The following is a 9215-nucleotide window of genomic DNA, read 5'->3' as shown; positions in this document are numbered from 1 at the left end:
GTACATGCCACTATGCCCAGCTAATTTTTTTGTATTTTAGTAGAGACGGGGTTTCACCATGTTGCCCAGGCTAGTCTCGAACTCCTTAGCTCAGGCAATCCACACGCCTCAGCCTCCCACAGTGCTGAGATTATAGGAGTGAGTCACCTTGCCCGGCCTAAGTACCACATTTTCTTTATCCATTTATCTGTTGATAAACACTTCCGGTTCCTTCTAAATCTTGGCTATTATGAACAGAGCTGCAACAAACATGGGAATGCAGGTATCTCTTCAGTATGCCAATTCCTTTCTTTTGGGTATACAGAGAGCAGTGGAATTGCTGAGTCATATGGTAGCTTTATTTTTGGTTTTTTGAGGAACCTCCAAACTGCTTTCCACAGTGGTTACATTAATTTACATTCCCATCAACAGTGTATGAGGGCTCCGTTTTCTTCATATCCTTGCCAGCATTTGTTATTGCCCACCTTTTGTATATAAGTCATTTTAACTGGCGTGAGATGATACCTCGTTGTTTTGATTTGCATTTCTCTCATGGTCAAGGACGTTGAGCACCTTTTCATATATCTGTTTGCCATTTGTATGTCTTCTTTTCAGAAATGTCTATTCGAATCTTCTGCCAATTTTTCAATTGGATTATTAGATTTTTTTCCTATAGAGTTTTGCTCAAAGATTTTGTTCTTGATTTCCCTGTGATTCTACAAACTGTTTTACCTTAATATTTTAGTGCTGGGATATTGCTGGTGATAATCGCGGTGCTCTCTTGTTTATGGTTTTCTGTGAAGGGGAGTGAAGCCAACTTGCTTCTACACCATTTTGGAACCTAAAGTCTCTCCACAGGGCTGCTTGAGTGTCCTCACAACATGTCAGCTGGCTTTCCCAAGTTCAATAAGTTTTGAAGGACATATACACCTGCATAACCACTACCACAACCAACATATAGAACATTTCCATCATCCAAACAGTTCCTTCAGGTTCCTTTGTAGTCAGTCCATCCCTTCGCTCCTGTCTCCATATAACCATCATCAGCTTTCTGTTATTGTTGTTTAGTTTGTATTTTCTTTCTTCCTTTTCTTTTGAAGAGACAGGGGTTCTTGCTCTGCCACTTAGGCTGGAGTATAGTCGCATGATCATAGCTCACTGTAACCTCAATCTCCTGGGCTCACACAATACCCCTGCCTCAGCCTCCCAAGTAACTGGGACTACAGGCATGCACCATTATGCCCACATACATTTTTTTATTTTCCGTGAACTGACAGGGACAGGGGTCTTGCTATGTTGCCCAGGCTGGTCTTGAACTCTGGGCCTCAAGTGATTCTCCCTTCTCAGCCTCCCAAAGTGCTGGGATTACAGGCATTAGCCATTGTGCCTGGCCCAGTTTGTATTTTCTAGAGCTTCATATAAATGGAATCACATAGTATGTAGTTTCTGTGTAAGGTCTCTTTCACTCAGCATAATGTTTTTGAGATTCATTCTGTTGTTGTGTGTATCAGATCATTCCTTTTTAGTAAGTAGTGTATACAGCTATACCACAAAAAAGTTCTCAACTATTTATTGAATTTCATCAATAAAAAATTTGTGGACATTGGTTTTTTTATCCTATAATGTAGGAAATGTCCTACAGAATATCTTCGATTTTGCTTGTCCTGCAAAGCCTAAAATATTAAAATATTACTACCTGATCCTTAATAGAAAAAGTTTTCTGACCCTGGAGTAGCAGAATAGTCATGATTTGGGAACTTGCTATAATTGCAGACTCTCAAAACCTACCCTAGAACTATTGACTTAGAATCTAGAGTTTAACAAGGTTCTAGGTAAATCATACATATATCAAAGTATGAGAGGCACTGTTTTTTTTTTCTGACAGTTTTTAAAATTTTACAGTTATAACAGTAACGCACTGCATATGTGAAAGTGTGTGAGAGATAGCCGTGTGTGTGTGTGTGTGTGTGTGTATTGACAAGTCTAACAGAGTCATTCAAGTCTATGATATTCAAAAAACTATTATTGGCATCTAAAACAAACCTATAAAAATACCCAAATAAAATATGGAGACATATACATGTTGAATTTTTTTCAGTATTGCTCCTGTATAGAATTCTCATTCTCATTTTAAATTTACCATCTTTAGATAGAAAATATCCATTATTTTATAATCTTACAATATTAAATGATTTCCTAAAGTTTCTTGTTAAAGCACTTTTCAAAAGAGCAAATGAAACACAGCTAAAAACTGTTCTGTATTCTGTAAAAGGATGTACTAGTGATTAGCAGAGATTAACAGATAATCATCTTCATGCATGTGACCAACAAGGCCAAAAGGTCACCAGGGTTTTCATTTATTATATGCTATAAAATTCATGCAGCAAACCTACTTGGCATGTATTTTTTAATATTATACACATCTTTTGATCAACAAATTAAAAGTTAAAGAACAAATCATTGAATTCCTATTAACATTTGCTGAAAAAGTATGTGAAATGTGAAGATTTTCTCTTCATGCAAAAATCATGATAAAGACATTTTCAAAATCAGAGAAAACTATATAACATAACTAAATTTGCTATAAGCAGTAACAAATAGTATTGTGTTACTAAACTCGGACAGCTGTTCAGTTTGTAATCATCTCCTACAACTAACTGCAGTAAGCATTTTGGGTTTCCTAGACTCCATGTGAAATTATATTTATGCACCTATTATTTTAGAAAAAGAGGGCTATCAATTTTGTTGATCTTTTCAAAAAACCAGCTCCTGGATTCATTAATTTTTTGAAGGGTTTTTTGTGTCTCTATTTCCTTCAGTTCTGCTCTGATTTTAGTTATTTCTTGCCTTCTGCTAGCTTTTGAATGTGTTTGCTCTTGCTTTTCTAGTTCTTTTAATTGTGATGTTAGGGTGTCAATTCTGGATCTTTCCTGCTTTCTCTTGTGGGCATTTAGTGCTATAAATTTCCCTCTACACACAGCACACCAACATGGCACATGTATACATATGTAACAAACCTGCACATTGTGCACATGTACCCTAAAACTTAAAACTTAAAGTATAATAATAATAAAATAAAATAAAAAGAAAGAAAGAAAAAGAGTTCCATACTTTCAATGATTTAATTCTGTCAATTCTAAGTTTCTATTTGGGACTCTTAATAAAATATTCAAAATAAAGAAAATATTTAAGTCTCTTTTTGATGTTTACTTTACCAATGTTAGCTTGAAAATAGCGACTTCTTTTCTTCAAACTATCTTTTCCAGAATTTCTTGATTCACTTTGTATCTTTTTGCACACATGCTAGTTCTAAATATATATCTGAACTCCAAGTGACTTCTCTTCATATTAATAGTCCAAAACAAGCTATTAAATCTTCCTTATAACAAGCAACAATATGCCAAAACACTTGCTCTGTATTTCACACTTTAATAAAAAGGACCTATAAACACTTAAAAAATTATTTTAAAAACCCATTCCTTCATTAATAAATATCATGTTCCCCATTCATATGACAAAATTTGGCACTAGTCAGAAGCTGTCATAGGAGCTGTTCAAAGATCAGAATTTTTCAGGTTTATCTCATCTTATTTAAAAACATTACATGCATTATGCTTGCAGCCACATCATATAGTCCCTTTAAGACAATCAGAGATTCACATGAATTAGTCCTACTTTGGAAAGTCAGTCTTTTAAATGGCATTGTTGGAAAATCACACAATAATAAAACAATATGAGAATATATCTTTTTGTTTCTGTTTGAGGCTCTACTAATATTTATTATTCACTTTAAGAAAGACTTGAATTGTAAGAACATAAAATGGATAAAATAAATTCTTTATAATCTTTTATATTCTAAATGATCTGTATATTATTTAAAAACAAGATGGTATTAGTTATAGAAAAAATTACAAAGGGGTTTCATTTAAAATTGATGTGTTTATCTGGGAATTATAAAAGAAAAATGTTAAAGATTATGTAAAATTAAGTATTAACAGAAAATATTAAAAAGGCACCCTTAAAATTCTAGGTTTAAATATAGGTAATTGGAGAACCTACAGGTCATAATGTAATGTCTTCATTTTTAAAAGTCAACAAAAAATGTTTCCCTCTAAAAGATACTCTTTCCAATTTTAAGGTAAAAATGGAGAAAAATAGAAATCATTAACAATGCATGAGCCAAAAATTAGTTTAGAATAAAGGACAATTACAATTATGGAATCTGCATCTGTTCATTACAAACTTTGTCAGTTTTCCAGAATATGAGGCTAGGCAGTTTTTACAAATGACGTAAATGGAAATGTGTTCAGAAACGGCTAAACAATGTGTGCAACATGCAAAAAATGTGATGTTACAGCTACAAAGGAATTCACTCTTCTTCACACTACTATTTATATAGACTTCTCTTGGTTCTATTTCTATGGACATTTTTCTTACTCTGTATAATTTTGCCAATTGAGAGATTGACTCAACATTCTTTGAATATTTGAAATTTCTACAAATATGAAACATCTCCTACCAAGGTGTATAGAATGGCTTACAAAGAATTTAGATGACTTAGAAAAATTGCATTAAATTTCTCTGATAAACGTGTGGCAAATGTTTAGATGAGTAATCTTCTTAAGGCTATTTCTAATCCATGGGCTCAGCTTTTTGGGCAATCAATGGACTTCTCAGGACATGCCATATTTAGCTGAGAAAAGGCTGTCCAGGTTAGTGAGAAAGAAAATTCATTTGGGGCATATCAAGTAGTCCAAAAGTGACAAAATAATGTCAAATATTAACAAAGAAATAAGCCTAAAGAGAGTTAAGCAGGTTTTTAAAAAATCAGATAAGCATTTCCCATAGTCTCTTAGAAACTGAGAAAAATAGGTTTTTATCATTAATAAGTTTCAAAAATGTTGGGTATTCTCCCATCTCTAAGAGATTCATGGTATATAATTAACACATTAAAAGCTCAAAAAACACATGAAAAAATGCTCATCATCACTGGCCATCAGAGAAATGCAAATCAAAACCACAATGAGATACCATCTCACACCAGTTAGAATGGCCATCATTAAAAAGTCAGGAAACAACAGGTGCTGGAGAGGATGTGGAGAAATAGGAACACTTTTACACTCTTGGTGGGACTGTAAACTAGTTCAACCATTGTGGAAGTCAGTGTGGCGATTCCTCAGGGATCTAGAACCAGAAATACCATTTGACCCAGCCATCTCATTACTGGGTATATACCCAAAGGACTATAAATCATGCTGCTATAAAGACACATGCACACGTATATTTATTGCGGCACTATTCACAATAGCAAAGACTTGGAACCAACCCAAATGTCCATCAATGAGAGACTGGATTAAGAAAATGTGGCACATATACACCATGGAATACTATGCAGCCATAAAAAATGATGAGTTAATGTCCTTTGTAGGGACACGGATGAAACTGGAAACCATCATTCTCAGTAAACTATCACAAGGACAAAAAACCAAACACCGCATGTTCTCACTCATAGGGGGGAATTGAACAATGAGAACACATGGACACAGGAAGGGGAACATCACACTCCGGGGACTGTTGTGGGGTGGGGGTAGCAGGGAGGGACAGCATTAGGAGATATACCTAATGCTAAATGATGAGTTAATGGGTGCAGCACAACAACATGGCACATGGATACATATGTAACAAACCTGCACATTGTGCACATGTACCCTAAAACTTAAAGTATAATAATAATAAAAATAAAATATAATATAATAAAAAAAATAAAGGCTCTGTGGGCTTAGTCCAAAAAAGAAAGCAATTTAATTTTTGTAGATGAAATCTCTACCCCTTTTTGACAATTTCAACCCACATATTTTTCCACAGAAGACAATTTGGAAAGGCTTTGATAATTTTAGATATTTAGGCAGTAAAATGTGAAAAGCAAAAATGGCCCACATATGAAAAATGACTAAGTTTAAAAATCATCTAAAAGAATTGAAAATAAAAGAAATGGAAAGGTGGGCCCTTCCTTGGGTATTATTCATTTATTCAACAAATATTTACTGAGCATTAAGTGTGACAAACGTAATGCTAGACACTAGGCACACGGTTTTGATTTTCTAAGACACTGTTTCTGCCCCCACTCTCACATCTCCCTCCCAAAAGGAGTAGAAGTCTTTATGAGAGATACTTCTGTTACATGAGTAAACTATCAATTTCAACCCAAATATAGTGTTAACCTAGTTTCACAAGCACTGGCATTAGTAAAGGCACTTAACAAGCAAGAAAATATTAATAACTAAATGCTGATTATATGTTTTTTCTCAAAACTGAAAACTGAAGATATTGAATATCTGCCCAAATTAAACACTAATAAAGTGATGCTGGTGATGACATAATGTTCTCAGTGATGGGCATGAGACATAGGATAATCTAGATATGAGCTATCGGCAATATATGATCAGTAATCTTTGCTTTTTAGGACCCTAACAATGATACAAATATTTTAAGTAGCTTTAAGATACTCAGCTGATAGAGAATGCCATATTCCATGTGGCTTTTAATTAAATGTTACCAATAATGTAAAACAATCCCATTTTTACTAGGAGACATATTCAGCCAATAAAAACCTGCTTGAAAGGCTCTCACTGGTCAAATCTAGGATAATGTAGCATCAAAATAACTAATGATAGTAATGGATTCTTTTTTTTTTTTGAAAGAGAGGGTGTCACTCTGTTGCACAGGTTGGAGTATAGTGGCACAATCATGACTCACTGCAGCCTCGACATCCCCAGGTTCAAGCGATCCTTCTGCCTCAGCCTCCTGAGTGGCTGGGACTAAAGGTGCACGAGTTCCTATCAATAGTAGTAAATAAAGGAGAAGGGATAATTCTTCCCAAAAATAGAATCCCAACTAATAAATGTGGTATATATATTAGAAGTGGTGTGCATGTGGGATGGTGGGGGAAGAATCACCATTTATCATGAATAGAATGACTTTTTTTTTTTTTTTTTTTTGAGTCAGAGTCTCTCTCTGTAGCCCAGGCTGGAGTGCAATGGTGCGATTTCGGCTCACTGCAACCTCCACCTCCCAGGTTGAAACAATTATCCTGCCTCAGCCTCCCGAGTAGCTGGGACCACAGGTGTGTGCCACCACATCCAGCTAATTTTTGTATTTTTAGTGGAGACGGGATTTCACTATGTTGGCCAGGCTGGTCTCGAACTCCTGACCTCACTTTTTAATGACCATTTGTCATAAAAAGAAAGTGAGAAATTATCCTTTTTGGTCTTGTTGGTCACATGGATGAAGATGATCATCTGTTAATCTCTGCTAATCACATAAGAAAGACATGACAGCTAAACACAATGAGGGATTCTGGACCAAAGTAAGAACAGTGAGGTGTTTGACAAAATTTAGAACTTTTTTCTTTTGCTTTGAAGGACATTAGTTGGGAAATTGGCAAAATTTAAATAAGGTCTGTAAATTAGTTAATAATATTATATCGGGCTGGGGCTCATGCCTGTAAATCCCAGCATTTTAAGAGGACAAAGTGGGTAGATCACTTGAGCTCATGAGTTCGAGACCAGCCTAGACAACACGGTGAAACCCCATCTCTCCCCCAAAATTACAAAAAATTAGCTGAGCATGGTGGTGTGTGCCTACAGTTTCAGCTACTTGGGAGGCTGAGGTGGGAGGATCACCTGAGCCCAAAAAGTCAAGGCTGCAGTGAGCCATGATTGTGCCTATTTGGGGCTGAGGCAGGAGGATCACTTGAGGACAAGAGTTTGCTTGAGGAGGAAGGCTGAGGGAGGATCACTTGAGAACAGGAGTTCGAGACCAGCCTGGGGAACATAGCGAGACCCTGTCACCACACACAAAAAAAGTTTTAATTAGCCAGGTGTGATGATGTGTACCTGTAGTCCTAGCTACTAGAGAGGCTGACACAGGAGGATTGTTTGAGCCTGGGAGTTTGAGGTTAATATGAGCTATGATCACACCACTGCACTCCAGCATGGGTGACAGAGTGCGACTCTGTCTCCAAAATAATAATAACAATATTGCATCAATGTTAATTTCCTGTTTTCTATACGCAGTACAATTATTATATTATGATTGTGTAAGGTGTTAACATTTGGGGTGAAGGGTGTACTATTTTTAAAATTTTTGTAAATGTAAATTAATTCAAAATAAAATTTAAAAAGAAAAAAAACCCCACCATTTCACAAACCACCATAACTGTTTCAAGTAAGAATCATCATCAGTAGATGCTAAAACTAGTGGACAAAAGTATGAGCAACAATATATTTACATAGTCTCAAAGTGTCCCACATACTTATTAATTTCAAGGTAGAAAATAGAGAAGACTGTCAGTGCACAGATCATACCCCCCCAGCCCCGGAAGATGGGGAACTGCCTCAAATCCCCCACCTCGGATGACCTCCCTGCTTCAGGAGTCTCAGTCCGACTGGGCTAGCTTTAGCAAGGGGACCAAGCTGTATCAGGAGCCGCTGCCATAGCAGGAACAGGTTCCAGTTCCAGTCTACCATCCAACACCTAGCAAACATCTAATGAATTAGGATAGCTCAAAGAATAGGCCTTATACAACATCTGCCTAAAGGAGTTTATGACCCTGGAAGAGATAGATCAGAAAAACAGATCTGGGAGTGTGTGATCTGCATGATGGACTTTGTTTATGGGGACCCAATTCAATTTTTCTTTTTTTTTTTTTTTGAGACGGAGTTTCCCTCTTGTCACCCAGGCTGGAGTGCAGTGGCGCGACCTCGGCTCACTGCAACCGCCGCCTCCCGGGTTCAAGCGATTCTCCTACCTCAGCCTCCGGAGTAGCTGGGACTACAGGGGCGCACCACCACACCAGCTAATTTTTGTATTTTTAGTAGAGACGGGGTTTCACTAGGTTGGCCAGGATGGTCTCGATCTCTTGACCTTGTGATCCGCCCATCTCGGCCTCCCAAAGTGCTGGGATTACAGGCATGAGCCACGGCGCCCAGCCCCAATTCAATTTCTACCGTGCATGTACATCTACCACCTGGACTGTATTATGACTGGTTGATGAGCTCCTTCACATGCCTGTCCTCCATGGAGCCAGTTGATGCAGCACTGCTTTCATCATAGGAGACTATTGAGCCAGGGTCTCTCATCTGACTTCAAGTGAATCATCATGTTGGGGGGTTTTGATCTTTTGTCACTGAGCCCAAAAAACCAGGGATTAGGAATTAAGATCACGCACAAAAGTT

General features: G+C 36.9%; 1 pseudogene; it reads left to right on the top strand.

The window, feature by feature from the left end:
- Nucleotides 1-8353: 8353 nt before the first annotated feature.
- Nucleotides 8354-9123, top strand: LOC129488795 (RING finger protein 11-like; annotated as a pseudogene).
- The last annotated feature ends 92 nt before the right edge of the window (nucleotides 9124-9215 follow it).

This window comes from Symphalangus syndactylus, chromosome 8 (genome assembly GCF_028878055.3).
Source record: "Symphalangus syndactylus isolate Jambi chromosome 8, NHGRI_mSymSyn1-v2.1_pri, whole genome shotgun sequence".
In the NCBI taxonomy this organism is placed as follows: domain Eukaryota; kingdom Metazoa; phylum Chordata; class Mammalia; order Primates; family Hylobatidae; genus Symphalangus; species Symphalangus syndactylus.
The sequence above is the reverse complement of the archived record's forward strand: the minus strand, read 5'-3'. Positions and strand labels throughout refer to the sequence as shown.